The 18833-nt window shown below is 38.5% G+C and overlaps 1 pseudogene; it reads right to left on the bottom strand.

The window, feature by feature from the left end:
* Positions 1-1301: 1301 nt before the first annotated feature.
* On the bottom strand, positions 1302-13474 carry LOC114901329 (annotated as a pseudogene).
* Between the last annotated feature and the right edge of the window lie 5359 nt (positions 13475-18833).

Below are 18833 nucleotides of genomic sequence, written 5' to 3'. Positions count from 1 at the left end.
AATAAAACCCAGCTGGTGAATAAAATAAAACATTAAAATAATTAACTGAGACCTTTTGCCTGAAGCATATTTTTCTTATCATACCTTTTAGAATATGAAAAGATATAAAAAGGCACCTTTAAATTATAGCATCAGGCCAGTAGGGCTTTAGTAATCATTCTCAAGGTCAACAACAGGTTTTTCAGTGCTGTCTTTGAAGCGAGCATGAATAGAATCTAAGTTGCCATTAAGAACTGTATGGTTGCTATGTTTACTTAAAGCAAAACATATTTGATGGATAGATGAATAGTGTAAATGTTTACTGTGTCAGTTTGATGAATGAATTAAGCATTACCTGCTGGAAAAAAAAAAAGGCTTTACTTTTTTACTGGTCTCTTGACCACCTTTAATGGGCTTGCTGCTTATTTTATGCACCGTCAAAACCACAGCAGCTTCAGGCAGGAAGCATGGTTGACCCACGCCACCACCTCTCCTTAGAGAACAGAGGAAAGCCACCTTTAGGTGGAGCCAGAATGCCCACTGAATACAGTCCAGAGTTATGAAATCCTCTGATGAGACTGAGGCAGGAGTCTTTAATCCAAAAATAGGAAGATTATAAATTCCAGCAGTTTCATAGTCAAAGAGAAGCAAAGGCTAAGTGTACGTTTAGCAGATTCACAGGGAACATCAACTATTGGAGCCTAGAAATGCACAAGGAACAAGACAGTTTCATCCCTGCCTAATGTGCTCTGTTTTCAAAGTTTCAGAACCCAGCTGGAGACTTGATCAGAAAAAAGGGTCACTCCTACATGGAAATGGTTCATTACTGCCCCTGGGATAAAATCCAGTCCTTAGCTTAACATACAAGACCATTCAAGATTTGCATCCTGATTCTTTTCTAACCTCTTTGCTTCTGCCCCCAGTTCCACCCCTCCTAAGTTAAAATACTTGTTTTATAAAAGGGGGGTAGGCAAACTTTCTCTAGGTCAGATAAGAAATAGCTTAGACTTTGCGAGTCCTACTGTCTCTGTCACATTGACTCAACTCTGCCACTGTTGCAGGAAAGCGGCCGTGGATAACAAATTAAAAAGTGGGTGCGGGTGTGCACCAGTACAACTTAATCAAAACAGATGGCGGATCTGATTTGGTCCATGGGTCATAGTTTGCCAACTCCTGCTCTGCCTCAGTTGGCTTACAAATTGTGAGTTTAATAGAGTGTGCAATCAATTTTGTAGGTCACAGGATTTAGGATTTAATTTAAACCTTAAATCCCACAACCATTGTTTTTTTACAAATGGCGAACTCTGATCTTCATGAAGGGCTTATCGGTAGGATTTCTGGTAGCGCATATGGGCACCCGCGCCTCCGAACTTTTTGAATTAGCAGCGACAGGGGTCAGCCACCAGCAGGGTTCGGTCTTACTGAATGGGGATGTCTTTGATCTTCTTGGAAGCCTCATCCACGAATTTCTGGTACTGCGCCACCAGGGCTTTGGAGATGGACTGGCAGATTGGGTAAATCTGGGTCACGAGACCACTACCGTTTACGCCGACACGCACGACCACGCCCCCGAATCGCTCTTTCAGAAGCAGAAGCGGTTCCGGTCGTTGCCTTGCGGCAGCCTGTTTCACCTCGGTGAGCTCTTTACCCGGTTTGCAGCGAGAGACGGAGGCTGTGGCCTTTTCCTTGTGTCGGAAGACTGCACAGACTGCAGAGGGCTGCACGGCTGCGGACGTAGACAAGAGTTCCTCACTGGGCAGCGCCGCAACGGGAAAAGGCCAGTTTTGTTGTTGTTTAATAGATGCTTGTTTTTATTACTGTTTAACATTGTTTTAAAAATTCTGGGTAATACAGTAAAACAAGAAACAAAATTAAGAAATATAGTGATTTTAAATGAAGAGAGAACTATTATTATTTACAAGTGATAAAACCATATTCCTCAAAAATCCAAGAGGGTCACCTGAAAATCCTTTAGAAAGGTGGTTCCCAAAGCTATTTACACATGGGAATCACCTGGGCAATGCCCAAAAAAATCGCCAAAAACAAACCAAAAAAACCCACAATAAAACCCCACAAAAAGCGAAAACAACTTGATGCCTGAGTCTTACTCCAAAAGATTGGGATTTAATTGGTCCAGCCAGTGTTTTGTTTTGTTTTTTTAATATGGGATAAAATAAATCAGAAAATATCAGTGCGTACTGCACATAGTATTGTTTTGTGAAACCTTGTTTTCGGATATATGACATGAACCTGTCTAATGGCTCCGAAGTGAAATCTGTTTGTTACCTGTGGACGTGGTCTAAAAAGTTTGAAAGCTGCCCTGAATTTCCTAGAATTGCCAGCATAGGTTTAAAAGGTTTAAAAGGGGAGCTGCCTTGTCTTTCCTTGGAGTATGTTACATAGAACAGTATTGAGTTGTCAGTAGCACTTGGAGTAAAGAGAACTCCAGAGGCAAGAAGCCCTTGCAGAAACGCAGTCGTGGATATTAGCAAGGAGAGTGAGCTCCTCTTTAGGACAATGGCAGTAGGGAAGGACCTTACCCAGCCCCAGTGCCTCTGCCATCTGAGGACAGGAGTTCTAGTAACTCCCTACTTTTTCTTCTCCTGCTCCTTTTTAATTATTCAAATCTCAGTTAAGCATAGTAACAAAAGGGAAGGAAGTTTCAGCGGGAGGTAACTTCCCAGTAGAGTGCAATAGCGCAGGCTGAGGCACAGTAGGGGCTGTGGAGTCTCAAATGAAGGATCTGTGTAGCATTTAATTGTTCCTCTTCTGCCTCTGGAACTTGCTTGTTTTCTTTCCACTTGTGACTTAAACATAAATTGAAGTGAGAAAGGGGAGGTTCCCTTTTAGGTTGTAAATCCTGGGACTGTACGTGATGCCCTAGGGAAATTCAGGTAGAGGCAGTTAAACAGGTGGAGGGGCAGGAGGGAAACATACAGAAGGAAGTGGTTGTCGAACAGCTTATTGGTATAGTTATTTCTGTTTGAGGGCTGGGGAAATCCTAGATATTTGTAGGGGGTGAATGAGAAAACCATGTAAAATTAATCAATTTATGTTCAGGGTTTAATATTCATCTTCATTAAAGTTATAAGACAGAAGCTCTGATGAGAGTTCCTGACATTACAGATCACATGGTAGTTCATTAACAAATGAACATAAGTAGTCAAAGCAAGACTGTAGCCTCACATTTATTGCATTTTGTTTTTTCAAACAGATCATAATTTTACCTAGGTTTTATCTAAAAACTGGAAAGGACTTCAAAATTATATACAATCATCTGTCCCCTTTTAGGGTATTTATTTTCTTATGAAACACAAGTATTGAAAGTAAGTTAGTCAGAATAGGTGCAGAGAAGAAACTGATCCCAGGTTTCAAGATTCCTGGTTAGATTGTTTCCATCAGAGCAAATTTCTTTTTATTCAAAAAGAAAAGGTTACACCTTCCTGTATGTTATTATGCCGTCCTTTCATGCATTGATTCATTCATCCTTTCAGAAACTATTTATTGAATTTGTGTTATGTGCCAGTCACTTTACTAAGTGCTTCTGTCTAAAAGTAGAATGAGGTGGACTTGGTGTCTGCCCTCATAAAGTTCATGCTCTAGTTGGGGAGAGAGATGTTAAATTGCTTTGAGAATATTCATTTCTGGAGAGGAAAGGCAATTGAACACAGGTTTCCTAAATTCTTAAATCTGTCGATTTGATTAACTCATATTTTCTAGAATGTGAGGCTAGCTTCCTACCTCCATTTTATGTCCTCAAAGTAAAAAAGTCAAAGAATATAACAAGAAAAATAAAGATACCTTACATTCTAAAAAGATCCCTGATTTGTATTCTTAAGTGTTATCTTAAGTTTTTGCATTGAAATATCTCCTTCAGATTTCCTTAATTTGTCCATGCTTTTACCCAGAAGAAATAACAATCAGCAATACAGGCTAATTTTAAAAGTCACGTTTATCACGTGTTGGTTTGAGAGCCAGAAGCCAAATGTCGCATCTCCTGAGGATGCCCATATGGAACAGTGGAATGCAAATATTTATCTTGAAGTTATTTTTATAGGTGCCAACCTTATGTCTTAAGGTGGTTCAGATTAATCCAAGAGAAAATAAATAATTCTTTCCCCCATAATTTTTACACTAAAAAAGAAGAAAAATATTTGTTAAGTAACATATTTTGGCATCTTTAAATGTATGCATTTTCATACTTAGTGTCTGTTCTAAATTGGAAAATAAATTTTAAATAAGTAAATAAATCTCATATAAACATGAAACAAAAATATAGATTTTTGAAGACATCTATATTAAGAATATTCCAATCAGGAAGCATAAATACACACAATGACTTGTTGCTTAAAACAAAGTAAGATATAATAATATTCTCAACTTGTTTGCTTTTCCTACAAAATAGAAATAAATATTTATACTGGAATAAACAAAATGATAACCTTACATTTTTAATAATAAAAGTTATAATATTAGGCAGATATTAGGAGAAGTTGATTCTTATATTTTTATTGATTGTGTATGCCAAAATAAAACTTTTCATATAAGTGCAAATACCAAATTTCCTTTCTTTAAGAAAATCCATGGTAATTTCAGGGAAAAATGTTTGTGTGTATTTATAGACATATGTGTGTATAATGTATATATACACACAAGAATCCAGTGTATATTATATATGTGAAATATATACAACTTATAATAATATACATAATTTAGTATGTATTTAATGTGGAACATATATATTTCCACAGACACATTGGAGTTATTTTATACCGACTAGAATCTTGAATTAAAAATATATGTCTTGGAAATTGTTCCACATACGACAAATAAAACTTCCTCCTCCTTTTTAATGGCTATATAGTGTTCCGTGTTATGATTCTTCCATGATTTATTTAACCAGCCCCAGTTGAAAGGTACAATATTAACTTTAGAGCTCAGGAAAGAAATAAGAATTAGAGAAGTTAATGCATCGCTGAGTGCACTGCATCAGTGAAATGGCAAAATGTGCTGACCTAGAGAAATTGTGCGTTTTCCCGATTTGTGGTCATAAAAGCAAAAATGTCGAGGCAGTGAAACTAAAACACAGAAGACTTAGAAGGAGGCTGACCTGAGCGTCAGTAAGCACAGCCCCTAGGGCATTAAGATATGATCGACATGCCAAATAACTTCTAGGTACATTTTTAAAGTTCACTTAGGCAACTGGGTGGTTTGGTTTTGTACAACACAACTACTGTGTGACCCATCATTCTCTTTTTCAGTGGAATTATTATTAGTTCATGTGTTTATACATTATTTTCTGATTTTTTATGTTTTGTAGCATATTATTTGATATCTCATAAAAACTCTAAAGTTAGACAAAGTAGATTGCTGATGTTACAGAGGAGAAATTGAAGCTTAAAAGTTAGATGACGTGCCTAAGGCAGCAGAGACAAAAAGCATCAGGACTGGACTGGAAAAGTCCATAAAGAAAATCTCCGCATTGGTTGTGATACTGCCTCTCAACCAATAAATACATTCTTTTAGTTTAAATTGTAAATATTTTGTACAATGCTAATTTCTTCCACTAGGATATCATGGTCATTTTTATTTATTGCTATCTTGAAAATTAGAAGCAACAAAAAAGAAATGAGGTATTTTGATCTCTTTTAGAGACTGAGAAACACCCTGTGAATAATGCTTATTTAGTTTCAGGTTAAAATGGCAGTATTTTCTATGGAAACGTAACCCAAACAACTATCATAAAAGTATTATACTTCTGAATACAGGATTTAGTAAATATTAAAAACATTTATCCAAAATAAATATTTAAAGTATCTCATAAATCAACATGAACATTTTCCCTAAAAGCGATGCAAATTGATATGTGTAATTGGTATGCTCTCTTGTTCATCTCTTGGGGATAATGAAAAGAAAAAAAAAATTCAGGGAGGACAACCCTTGTGCCAGTAACTATACTGTAGAGTAGTTTAGAGGGACCAAAATGATTTAGAGATGTGGAAATCAGGACCATAAAAATTAAAGTAACTAGGATAACTAGAATTAATTTTACAAGAAGGAAAAAAGAGTACGTACGAATGCCGTACTGCAATGAAATATAGGAGAGCACTTTGTAGAATAAAAGAATGAACACAGAGTGACCCTTTGCTTCTGTTTATCATTTGATAGAGTTGCATCCCATTTATACTTCATAAATAAAGGCCATAAATGAAGCTTGTTTCTATTGTGTTCTCTGTGACACTGATCCATAATCTGACATATTTTATATCACCTGTAGGGTTTCTGTCCCAATGGAAATTTGAAACGTTGGGATTAATAGTGGGGAGTATTGCAGGCTGGGTTCCCTGAGAAGCAGACTCTGAGAGAGATTAGCATTCAGGGAGTTTATTAGAGAGTGCTTTTCGGAGGGACACATATGGAAGGGAAGGGGGAAACCAAGAGTGGGCGGTCAGAGAAGGTTGGATGGAGATGCAGTCTCAACTGTGACCTCAGCCTGATGTGGGAGGAGCTCTGAGACTGGGATGATCTTTCAGAGTCAACCTGCATTTTACCCCTGCATGGGTCAGTCATAGGGTAGAGGCCACCCTGGGAAGGGGCTGGACCTTGGGCAAAGTGGCTCCCTTTCTCTCTAGCTGAGAGAGTTCCTGGATGGGCTGATTGCTGAACTCTGTTGGCAGCATGCTCAACAACTGTGGAAGTAAATTCCTTTCTTCCAAAAAGAAGGTGTCCCCAGTGCACGTCACAGCGCTTATTGTCACAACTGAAGCAGAGAAGGAAGGAGTAAGGTTGTTTGTTAAGGCCTGGGGTTGAGATTGGTAAAGGAGACATCAGGCAGGAGAGCTGAGACACTGGGGACTGAAATTCTACAGGTGACAAATACTTTTGAAGAAATAAGTCCTGTTATTTTTTATGAGCAAGTCATTGACTAGTTATCGTCTATGTGTATAAAGATAATATTAAGAACATATATTTCTTATATTTGTTTATGGTGAGATGCAGTATTGCAGAGTGGTTCAGGAGACACATTTTGAGCCAGAATAACCTGGTTTATATTTCAACTCTGCTACTGGGTGTTTAAGACCTTTTACAAGTTAAACTTTCCGTTCAGTTTTCTAAACTGTAAAATGGAGAAAATAATATGACCCGCCCTGTAGGGCTATTGTAGAGAATAAGCAAGTTAATACCTCTGAAGCCCTTAGAATAGTGACAGGAAGCTTGTAGTAAGCAATTCACAACATGAACTCTGTATCCGTGTCTTTTGAAATGTAGGTTCATGTGAACAGAGACTTTATCCCTTTTGCTCACTGCGTTATTCCCAGGACCTAGAAAAGTTGGCAGCACGTAGTAGGTATGGATGAATAAAACCTGAGTTCAAATCTGATAAGGTGTTTATACATATTGAAAAATACCTATATTTAATAATTTTAAGTAAGAATTTTTAGGATATAAGTAAGTATGTTGATCTTATTTTGAAAAATACATGACTAAGTTTCAAGGTAATATCTTTATCTCTTACAATTTACTTGAAACTTTAAAGTAATGAAACAGGATACTAAAAATGTACGAAAAATGGCAATTCTTTCCAATTATGCTAATTTGAATTAATTTTTTTCTTTCTATATTTTTGTCCTAATATATAATGAAAAAGTTTGAAGAAGATACATAACATTTTATCTGTAATGTCTGTCTGTATAATGTTTTTCTCAATCAAATCTAGTTTGCTCTTTTGGTTTTCATTCATTTTTTAAAACATTTAATTAAGAGCCAATTTACAATGACTTCTCTTTCTTTACCTCTTGGAAACTTCTACCTAGAATAGAACATCTGATCATATATTGTGTTTGGCAGACATCTCCTGGGAACCCTTCCCTATGATGAAACCCACTGTGGGAGACACAAATGTGAATGTACCTTCTATCTGTTCAGGGGACCCATGACTTAGCAGGTGACAGATGAATGAGGGCTAGGATGTGGTAAGAAAGAACTACTACGTGTGGACTAGTCATAGAATTAGCCAACAGGAACTGGCAGGTGGGACTAAGGTGCATCTTTTTTTTTGAACATGTTTAAAACCATTCAGTTTTATTAATTAACATATATTAAGTTCACAGGCAGTCTAAATAAGGCCTTTCACAGTGCACTGCATGATACTAGATAAAAATACAGATTACAAGAAATCAGAAGCATTCTTCTGATATAATGATCTGAGAATTGTGATTTCTATGGTATACAAAACAGAGGCTAATTCTTTATTAAACATGGATGCAGGGCATCTTTGAAGGTCCTATCCTAGCAGCAGGACATCTGATATTAAAAGTTTCTACTCTAATATGTAGTGGTAGAAAAGCAACCCACCTTGCTTAAGAATTTTCAAGAAATTCTTACTTGAGTAGTTATCATAATAGTGTTACTGGACGCAAGTTCCTGTGCCTGACGTACAGTGAGGCCAAACAAATTGAAAACGTCAGAGTTCGGAGTAGAGAAGGGCCATGCAAGGAGTCGGGTGGCTAGGGCTCCAAAAAACCCTGAATTCCCTGAAGCTGTTTCAGCAAAGCATTTTAAAGGCAAGGTGAGGGAGGGGCGTGGTTGGTTGTTGAGAACTTCTTGGTGTAGGAATCCTTTGTTCTTACAGCTGTCCATGTAAGTCAGGTCACTGATGTTCCTATACACCTCCAACAAGACAAGTGTTATTCTCTGTTCTGCAGCTTTTTATCTCTCTGTGAATGGAAAAGTGTTATACCCTTAAAGGTCAAAGCCTTGAGAATGGGCTATCCTGTATATTTCAGTCTATAGGCAACATTCTTTTTTTTAAAAAATTAATTATTTTTGGGGGGCTGTGTCGGGTCTTAGTTGCGACATGTGGGATCTTTCGTTGCGGCGTGTGGGCTCTTCATTGTGGTGTGCAGGATTCTTTCTAGCTGTGGCGTGTGGGCTTCTGTCTAGCTGTGGCATGCGAGGTTCTCTCCAGTTGTGGTGCACGGGCTCCAGAGCGCGTAGGCTTTGTAGTTTGTGGCACGTGGGCTCTCTAGTTGAGGCGCGCGGGCTCAGTAGTTGCGGTGTGCAGGCCTAGTTGCCTCATGGCATGTGGGATCTTAGTTCCCCGACCAGGGATCAAACCCGCGTCGCCTGCATTGGAGGGCAGATTCTTTACCACTGGAGCACCAGGGAAATCCCAACATTCTTAACTGGTAGCAAAAGCAATAGAATACAAAGGTTAAAGTAAAAGAAACAGCCCAAATATGGAGTCATATTTGTTCTTCCCTATTACAGTAGCACTTTCAGATCACCAACAAGAAGGTGTGTCGGTTCCTAGTATTTTTATTTTTTTTTCTTTTTTGCCATACACGGGCCTCTCACCGCTGTGGCTTCTCCCGTTGCAGAGTACAGGCTCCGGACATGCAGGCTCAGCGGCCATGGCTCACGGGCCCAGCCACTCCGCGGCATGTGGGATCTTCCCGGACCAGGGCACGAACCCATGTCCCCTGTGTTGGCAGGCGGACTCTCAACCACTGCGCCACCAGGGAAGCCCCGCTTCCTAGTATTTTTAAAGAAAGGCTTGGACATCTAGATAATCTCAACTAAACAGTCTTTTCCTTTTGCTCATCCAGTAGACGGGGATGTGGTAGTCGTGGTCCCATTTCCCTTTTCAGCTAAGGGTAAGTCCTTTTCTTTAGGGAGCTACTCCTGAGTCCATGTACTTATGGAGAGGCTGACTTTCAAGATATCTAAAAATCTCTCCACTATTTTTGACTTATTGATCCATCACAGTACTCTATGCCCCTAAATACAAATTAGTTTCAGAGGGTGAGCATGAGATGCATGTCAGGATAATCAGAGTTATAACCCTTAATTCTTTGAAATTGTGGTGGAAGAGTAGTTTTCTGTGGGTTGCAAAGGGTCTCTCTAGTTACAGTCCAGCCTTGGGCCTGATTGCAGCTCTTCTCCATCATACCGAGTGGGTCTGACAACAGATGGAGAGAGGAAAATAAAATCAGAAATGAGTGTGTAGGGGGAGAGGAAAAAAGAGAAAGAGAGCGCTAGTGTAGAGTTCCTGATTTCAATCCCTAAAGTTCCTATTCCTTTGACGTTGAGAATTACCCCAATATACTTAACAATCACGTGAATCCTTTTTTTTTAAATACTCCATTTAAGGTTGAATTTCTATCACTGAGAGAATACTACAACTTGCTTTCTGCTTCTATATCCCTGCCTAGCATTTCTGTTCCATGGATTCCTGACACACTGATGGGTCTTTATCACACTGTTGAGTTTTCTCCTGACCCCTTTCCAGGTAATAGTAAATTCTAGATCTACTAGCTAGAGTCCAGTAGTGAATGGTCTGATCACCTGGAACAGCCACCTACCTAACCACAGCCTAGTCTAGGATTAAAAACCCTTTGTATTGCATAGATCACCTGTCGGCACAAAATGTTTGTGAATCTTTTTGAAGGCAGGATCTAGTTTCTTCATGAGAAATTGAACCTCTTTACCATATACTCATATATTGATATTATTTTGTAAAACATATTTACTAGTTTTTGAGAGAGCTCAATTTTCTACCAGTTATCTAGAGTATGGAAAGAAGCTATTAACTCTTATATACCTTGGAAAATGGCTTTCTGAATCACTCACCCTTAGCAGGAAAGTAAAGTCACAGGCAAACAAAAACAGATATATTGAGGAAACCACTACAGTACATTTTTAGGCCATAGAATATGCCAAGTTACACTGCTCCGTGCTAGAGGAGAAATAGCCTTTCTTCCCTTTGAGCAGGAATATAATTTTCTAGTTATTTGAAGAGCTGCTTCTACTGGCAGTTATAAAATTCTTTAGTTACTATTTAAAACACTTATGTTACATTCCAGTGACCACTATGTGAATGATTTGAAGTACTCTACCAGAAAGATAACTCTTCATGAGGGTAGAATAGGCAACTTGAGTGCTCTTCTATTCTCAGACCATGTTTGGAAGATTTTTGTAAGGACATAACACTCTCGTTATCTAAGAAGTATTTACTTCTCCACTTGAGTGTATTTTTCACATTTTTAAGCCCTTTTACAGTATGGTTCATTAAAAAAAATTTTTTTTAAAGACTCTCTGAAGATAGAGAAGAGTAATAAATCACTGCAATTTCATTTGTATTTTATTATATCTTATCCTTCTAATAGTCTCTGAAAATGTATTTGTTTTAAAGATGTTTTTAAAAAAGAACTTAAAAACTTAATCATGTTAGATATTTATTTTATAGGTGATACATTGCAAATGGAGTTTAAGCAAAAACGTTAAAACAGTTAAATATCTGGACGGGAGTAGCTTTTATAACGAGGTCTTGGATTTTACTTATTCAGCCTTTTTTTTTGCCTTTATAGATTATTGAGTGAGTATTTAATAAGAAAATGAATAGGGAATTGATTTAATTATGAAGGAAGTTTGGCTATAATATTTATCAATGACAAACTTGATGCTTTGATAATAATATCTTATAGTCTGTAGTTAGCAGCTTATTCCTTCACCCATTTTCAAGGCCCAGTTGGTGGTTCACGCTAGTTAGTCTTAAACTATGTCCTCAGTTTCAGTAAAGCTCCTATTTGATCCCTGATAACACTGCAGTGCAATTTTGACTTTGGAGAAAGAAATGAAAATATTGGACATTATACTTGTGATTTTTGATACTTAGTTTTTTCATCCTTCAAGATGTTTTTAAATTTTTGAGTGTACCTAGTTAGAAACGCTTAAGAGCTCCTTTGCTTAAGATTCGTTTTTACAATGAATATTATATAGAGACTATTTGTACTTCATTTATACTCCATATTTTCATTATGTTAACTTAGATGACAATTATTTTTGTCTTATCAAAAAGAGCATTATGGGGTCTTCCCTGGTGGTGCAGTGGTTGAGAGTCTGCCTGCCGATGCAGGGGACACGGGTTCGTGCCCCGGTCTGGGAAGATCCCACATGCTGCGGAGCGGCTGGGCCCGTGAGCCATGGCCGCTGAGCCTGCGCGTCCGGAGCCTGTGCTCCGCAATGGGAGAGGCCACAACAGCGAGAGGCCCGCGTACCGCAAAAAAAAAAAAAAAAAAAAGAGCATTACAGTAAGAACTATGACAAAAACTATATGTAAGCATATAATTACATAAGTTCAGTAATTAAATATAAATTAGAGAGTCATTTTCATCATATGCATAGACAGGGGTTATAAGTTGTTTTTCTTTTAAGGGTCCCTGCCTCATCACAACTTATTCTTTTACTTTCTTTCTGTTTTTCTTCTTTTAACCACTCACATCTATATTTACTCAATTCCTTTAGTAGAAAACTTAGGTTCTAGATATAATCACTGTGTAAAATTTTTTTTTTTTTTTTTGCGGTACGTGGGCCTGTCACTGTTGTGGCCTCTCCCGCTGCGGAGCACAGGCTCCGGACGCGCAGGCTCAGCGGCCATGGCTCAAGGGCCCAGCCGCTCCAGAGCATGTGGGATCTTCCCGGACCAGGGCACGAACCCGTATCCCCTGCATCGGCAGGCGGACTCTTAACCGCTGTGCCACCAGGGAAGCCCGTCACTGTGTAAATATTTTTATAATAATTTCTACAAATGATATAGTTTGTACTCTCCCATCACTAATGACCAAAAGTAAAAAAATTTTAAAAACTCGCTGAAAGGATTGTGTAAATATTCATAATATATCTGATTCTGACAAAAAAATATAGTAAAAATGCTGTCTTAGCTCAAGAAATCATTGAAATTATTGGTCTTTGCTACCAACTAAAATTAAACTTTCTAAATTTCAAGGGTGAAATTTTTAAACCAAAAGGCTGCTATTTTATGTCTGCTACATGTAGCTTTTCAGTGTTTAAGCGCAGGTAGATTTGAACGTATATTTCTGAGGTCCTTGCACTAGTTATAACATTGATTCTTGAATACCTGAGGTAACTGGGCGATGTAGGCAGAGGAAGGGAACTAAGCTTCGTATCCTCCATAGGATCAGGGCTTAATGATGGAGAGGTTATATAAGTGCGGACTACCTAGTCTTCCTTTTTGCTCTTTGCCAGCTCACTCCAAGGAAAGAGCAAAGCAAAAGCCTTGGAAGCAGAGTGTTGGAGGTTGTGTTAATTTTCTAGAGCTACCTTAGCAAAGTACCACAAACTGAGTGGCTTTAAATGACAGAAATTTATTCTCTCACAATTCTTGAGGCTAGAAGTCCAAAATTCAGGTGTTGGCAAAGCCATGCTCCCTCTAAAGCATCCAAGGAAGCATCCTTCGTTTCATCTTCCTCGCATCTGGTAGTTGCTGGTAATCCTTGGCATTCCTTGGCTTGCATTCTTCGCCTTCACTGTCACATGACCTTCTTCCCTGTGTCTCTGTGTCCAAATTTCTCTCCTCTTGTAAGAACACTAGTCATTGGATAAGAGGCCACCCTACTCCAGTATGACCTAATCTTACCTTGACTACACGTGCAAAATCCTTAATTCCAAATAAGATCACATTGGAAGCTATCATACTTAAACTCCGAATGTTTAATTAAAAAAATAGCCAGATAAAGATCGATAACATATGTGCCTATATTTTCATAAGCTCCCCCATCTTCCTAAAACTACCATAAAAGGATTTTAAAGGCACAAACCACTACACAAAAAAGGGGACAGAAAGCAATAGCAGCTTAATTTTGGAAAATGAATAGCACATGGGTGAGTGTAATTGACTTGGCATAACCAAGAGAACCATATCCTAAGCCCACAGAAGCCCCAGTCGAGAAATAACCTGATTTATTGCATAGAAGCCCCCAAAGCTTCAGGCATTGGAAGCATCAAGTACCTATGAGAGTGGATTCAAAACTTTGGAAGTCTGTTTAATAAGCATTAAATCCCAAGATCTCCTGTCTCATCCAGTATAACCCTGCCACTTCCTCACTCATATCTCTGTGAAGATTGAAATGTTTTCTTTGGACTAGGAGAAACAGAGCATCTCTGCACTGAAGGACTAGACTGAAAGCAGTGGAACCAGATGAAAGACTAAATATTAAGACCAGCAGTGTGCTAGTATATGTTCAACAACCAGCTGTCTACTTGATTTGTAGCATTTGCTGATTTCCTTGGTGTAAATAGCACCATCATGCCCAATTTCATGCTATCAACATGATGTCCCTGAATGTAAAGTAGGAAGATAATGCACATAATCGGTCCTTCCGATTGAGTTCTCACCAGCCCCAGCCCACTATTGATTGAAAACTGCTTGTCCTTCTTCTCCTAAGGCTTTCGATTGCTGGCAGCCCTCCAGGAACACAATTGGAATATTCTTCGTAGAGGAATATGGCCAGTCTAAAGAAACGTACTGATACTTGGCCTCCTCAAAGCAACAATCTACCAACTCTCTCTATAGCAAAGGTCTCCAATTGGCAAAGGTCTCCTACTCATGTCTTAGAGCCTCCATTCTTAAGCCCCCTCTTGAATATAAACATATAGTTCAAGACCACTGGGCAGCTGAGGAAAGCTTCTAAAACAAAAAGTAGCGTTCCAAAAAAAAAAAATCCAATAACAAATAAAGGAGCTTGGAGGGAACAGAACCTATGCTGAGAGAAAGAAAAGATCTTCATGAAGATCAGAGAAGATACTGCATACATGGAACCGGATCACGTACTATTTTTAAAAGGGACAGAAAATAAAACAGCTCCCTGAATTTAAAATCTGAGATGAATAATAATCATAAAAGGTTTTGAAAGTTAAAGTTAAGGAAATATCCTAGATGTAGAGGAAGAAAAGAGAAGATGGATGGAAAAAGTGAGACAACGTAAGAAAATTTAGGGGCAACTCAGAAGCTCAAAAAATAAGTATTGAAGAAAGAGAAAATAAGGAATGTGCAAGAGAAATTATCAATAAAGTCACTGAAGAAAATTTCTTAGTACTTAAAGAAATTATTTCTAGATTGAGAGGGCCCAGTACAATGGATGGAAACAAACTCATACCACAGCAGGTCATCATAACATTTTAGACCACTGGGAAAAAAATAGAAGACTCTGTGAGGTTCTGGAGAAAATAAGCAGATTGTATGCTTTTCAGAGCTTCATAGCTTCAACCCTTAAATCCAGGATGCAACAGAAAAATGCATTCAAATTTCAGAGGAGAATACTTTCCAGTGTAGAATTCTATATCTAGCCAAAATATCAATTAACATAGGTGGTTGAATAAATTTTAGACATGCAAGTTTTCAAATAGTTAACCTTGATGTACTATTTCTTAAGAAACTGAAGATGTGCTCACCATAACAGGAGAATAAAGCAACAAAGGGTTAGATCTAGAAAGAGGTGATTCAAATCAGGAGGGAGTAAAAGAAATCCCCAGCGAAGAGTGATGGGCCATCTCACAATGAGTGTGTGCACCAAGGGAGGACAGCCAATCCAAGAGGCTTCTGGGCAGAGGGTCCAAGAGAGATTTCTTCGGGGCAGTGAATCTGATGGAGTAGTATTGAAAGAGAACTAAGACAACTGGTGGAGGGTTGGAGGTTGGATTTGTGATATGCATGTAGAAAATTAATCAGATAAAAAAATCAGAGAGAATATTAAATCCAGTGATTAAAAGAAAACCAAAAAGAAAGAAAATATATTCCTATTAGGAATAACTTTGTTCTAAGACAAGCTTTAAAAAGCCACAGTTCTGTGTTATGTACAATGACTGGATAAATTCAGAAAACACACCACCTGCTTCTAGGAATGTGGCATGGCCACTGCACAGATTGTGTTCCCTGCATTCCTAGAAGTGCTAACTTGGTGAGTAATGAAACAATTTGGAATTTTTTTTTCCTTTGAGTAAGAACTCACAGATATCAGACATTTCTCAGCTTTTGGAACTTTAGGTCCAGATTTCTTAGAGATAGTTCTGGCCTTTCTATTTCATTCTGTTGTAGAAGATTTGAGAATATCTTTTCCTTTAATGTACCTCAGGTGGATTCACAGAAAATAAGTGCATGAGAGATTTTGTAAATTTCTGTACTGACATGACCTCTCTGTTAAGGGGGAAGGAAAGCCATTCCTGCAAGTTATGTAAGTCAGACCTAGGTAAGTAGGAATCAAAAATGTAACTTTTTCCAAAGCTGTGTTCTGCTTGTGCAAAGGCAGTTTGCTTGGTTTATGTCATTTATAAAATATTGGGTAACATCATTTTACTTAACACAGAAAATAAAATGTTTCCATAGTTCACTCATGATGAAGCAAATATAATTTTTCTCTTATGGGATTTTTAAATGAGATTTTAAAGCATTTTCTCAAAAGAAGAGTGTATGAGTTATTATTTTTTGATTGTATGTTGTTTATTTACTCAAAAATCAGTGACTAGTTAGTTACCTTCTAGGTCTCAGGCAATGGAAATGTAAAGATTACCCATGGATTTGCCCTCATAATGGAATTTTTAGTCTTAAAAAAGACAAATACGTCAATGTTATTCCTTGTAATTTGATAAAACTGCTTTTGAAATCATAGATGTAATGTAGGGACAGAAAAAGAAAATACATAGGATGAGAAAGGCCTTAATGATATCATTGTTTATGAAGACATTGAAGAAAAATCCAGGGAGACAGAGTGCCTGCCCAGAGAGGGTGAAGAACATCTAAGAAAGTACCAGGAAAACCAAGGGTAGACAGAGTTCAAGATGGCAGAATGGCTCGGGACAAATGCCACTGAAAGGGAAAGACGATCATGACAGGAGAGCTGGTAGTAAATTTGACAGGAGTGAGTTGTTTGATTACCTTCTTGAATGGAGCTTCCATGGATTGGTTGGGTTGAAACATGTTGTAGTGAGCTTCTCTATTCATAGGGATTCTGTTACATTTTTTAAAGTACCACCCCTATGATTCTCTCCCACCTCCATTCACTGACCTCTTTCCTGCATCCTCTCTCCTCCTCAACTAAAAACCAGTTCTCTCCTAGGAACATTCTTCTCTGTGAAAAACACAAGTAGAAATTATTTAGTCTCCAACTCACCAAAAGTTGAAATCAGGAAGATGGCGGTCAGGCTCCTGAGTCCTGAATACCACTGCTAAATAAAGAAGAGGCAGAGCCACCCCTGAGTGCATAGTGCGTGCACCAAACAGGAAGCATGGATGCTCATTTCCCCCCTCACACTCCCTCTAGCTCTTTTTGCCACTGCCATCTGCCAGCCTTCTGTCTGTTTCCTTGGATTCATCCCCTCTTTATGCTGGTATTGCAGTTATCCTGTGCTGTTCAAGTCTCTGTTACTACTCTATCAAACACCAGAGCCTGACACTTCCCCGCCTTCCCAACTGTATTTCCGTCAATCCTGAGAACTGTGATTTGGGGTTCATTAAGGATAACAGGAGTGTTAGGAAAAAGTAAGAAATAAGGTGAAATCATGTGTCTCAGACAGGCTGAGAAAAGTGAAAGGGAAAAAAAATAAGTCCTGGGTGAGACAGTGAACCAAAGAATGAGGGATTAAGTTTGAATTGCTAAAAGAAAGTCAGCTAGGAGGTTGTCAGTATAAAAGCTGCTAACATTTGACATCTCCTATTTATCCCCATTGTATCTTCTTGATAGTGTCATAGATGTTATCTCAAGTGCTGTCTGAGGTTGCATTCCCCAGATGACCCTGAGTATTGGGGTGTAAGGGGTTTATTAAGGAAGCGCTCCCAGGGGAGACTGGTAAAGTTGAGAGAATCTGGACAAGGAAGTAGGGGAGACAAATAAGGGTAGCGTCAGCCTCATCCCACAGGGAAAATTTAGGTTATACATTAACCCCTAGAGATACCCCGACTGAAGCAAGGGACCTGGTTTTTCATATCCATGCATCTGTCACATATTGGTCAATGGCTGACTGAAGAGGTGAATTCCAAGGCACTTCTGGTTCTCCATTGCGTTGGCAAAACAGCTCCACTAGCTAAGGACAGTGATCTGAAGACAGCCACAAATACAGGATGTTAGAAATAAAAGCCCACTGAGTTAGAGAAGCATACAAAAACAAAAAATGGAGGAAGTGATTTGAGGGGATGTAGGTAGAACACTAGCAAGTATCTTTGGCTAAAATTATTGCTCAAGATAGCATTGAAATTTAGGAGAAACCTGATTTATAATTTCTCACGAATCAACCATGATATATCTGTGTGACACTTCTGAGTAGTGCATCTTTATAATGCTTCTGTATAAATATCTTTGTAATACTTTCATAGAACACTCATAATTCTTGTCTCTTTCCTGAGTGTCCTCATAGCATCACTCTATTACATAACATGTGGCTTAGTTTTTTTTGTAAAGGTGCCTAATAAAGGCTGAATTGTGTACCCTCGCACCCAACACCAAATTCATACGATAAAGCCCTAACCGCCAACGTGACTGTACCTCATAAGGATATAATTAAAGTTTAGTGAGGTCATAAGAGTAGGGCCATGATAGGATTAGTGTGTTTTAAAGGAGAGATACCAGAGAGCTCACTTGCTCTCTGCCATGTGAGGACACATCGAGAAGGTTACTGTCTGAAAGTCAGGAAGAGGGCCCTCACCAGCACCTCGATCTTGTAGTTCCCAGCCTCTAGAACTGTGAGAAATAAATGTCTCTTGTTTAAGCCACCAAGTCTTCGGTGTTTTGTTATAGCAGCTAAAGCAGACTAATACAGTACCACATGTCTGTACTCGTCTTTAAACTCGTTTCTTTTCTCCAGGGAAAAATAAAACTAAAAACAGAATCTAGAGAGAATGTTTCCCCTTTTATCACCATCTTCTCCCTAGCTAGTGAACAACAGTGCACTTTCTTAGTCACATATAGGTAATTTTCATATGTTCATTGTTATAAACTGTGCCTCTTTAAGATGGAATTGTGCCTGAATTTGCTCTCCAACCTTTCCAGGCTGAACCTACCTGT

This window comes from Monodon monoceros, unplaced genomic scaffold (genome assembly GCF_005190385.1).
Source record: "Monodon monoceros isolate NGI ecotype Baffin Bay Population unplaced genomic scaffold, NGI_Narwhal_1 Super_Scaffold_2, whole genome shotgun sequence".
NCBI classification, from domain to species: Eukaryota; Metazoa; Chordata; class Mammalia; order Artiodactyla; family Monodontidae; genus Monodon; species Monodon monoceros.
The sequence above is the reverse complement of the archived record's forward strand: the minus strand, read 5'-3'. Positions and strand labels throughout refer to the sequence as shown.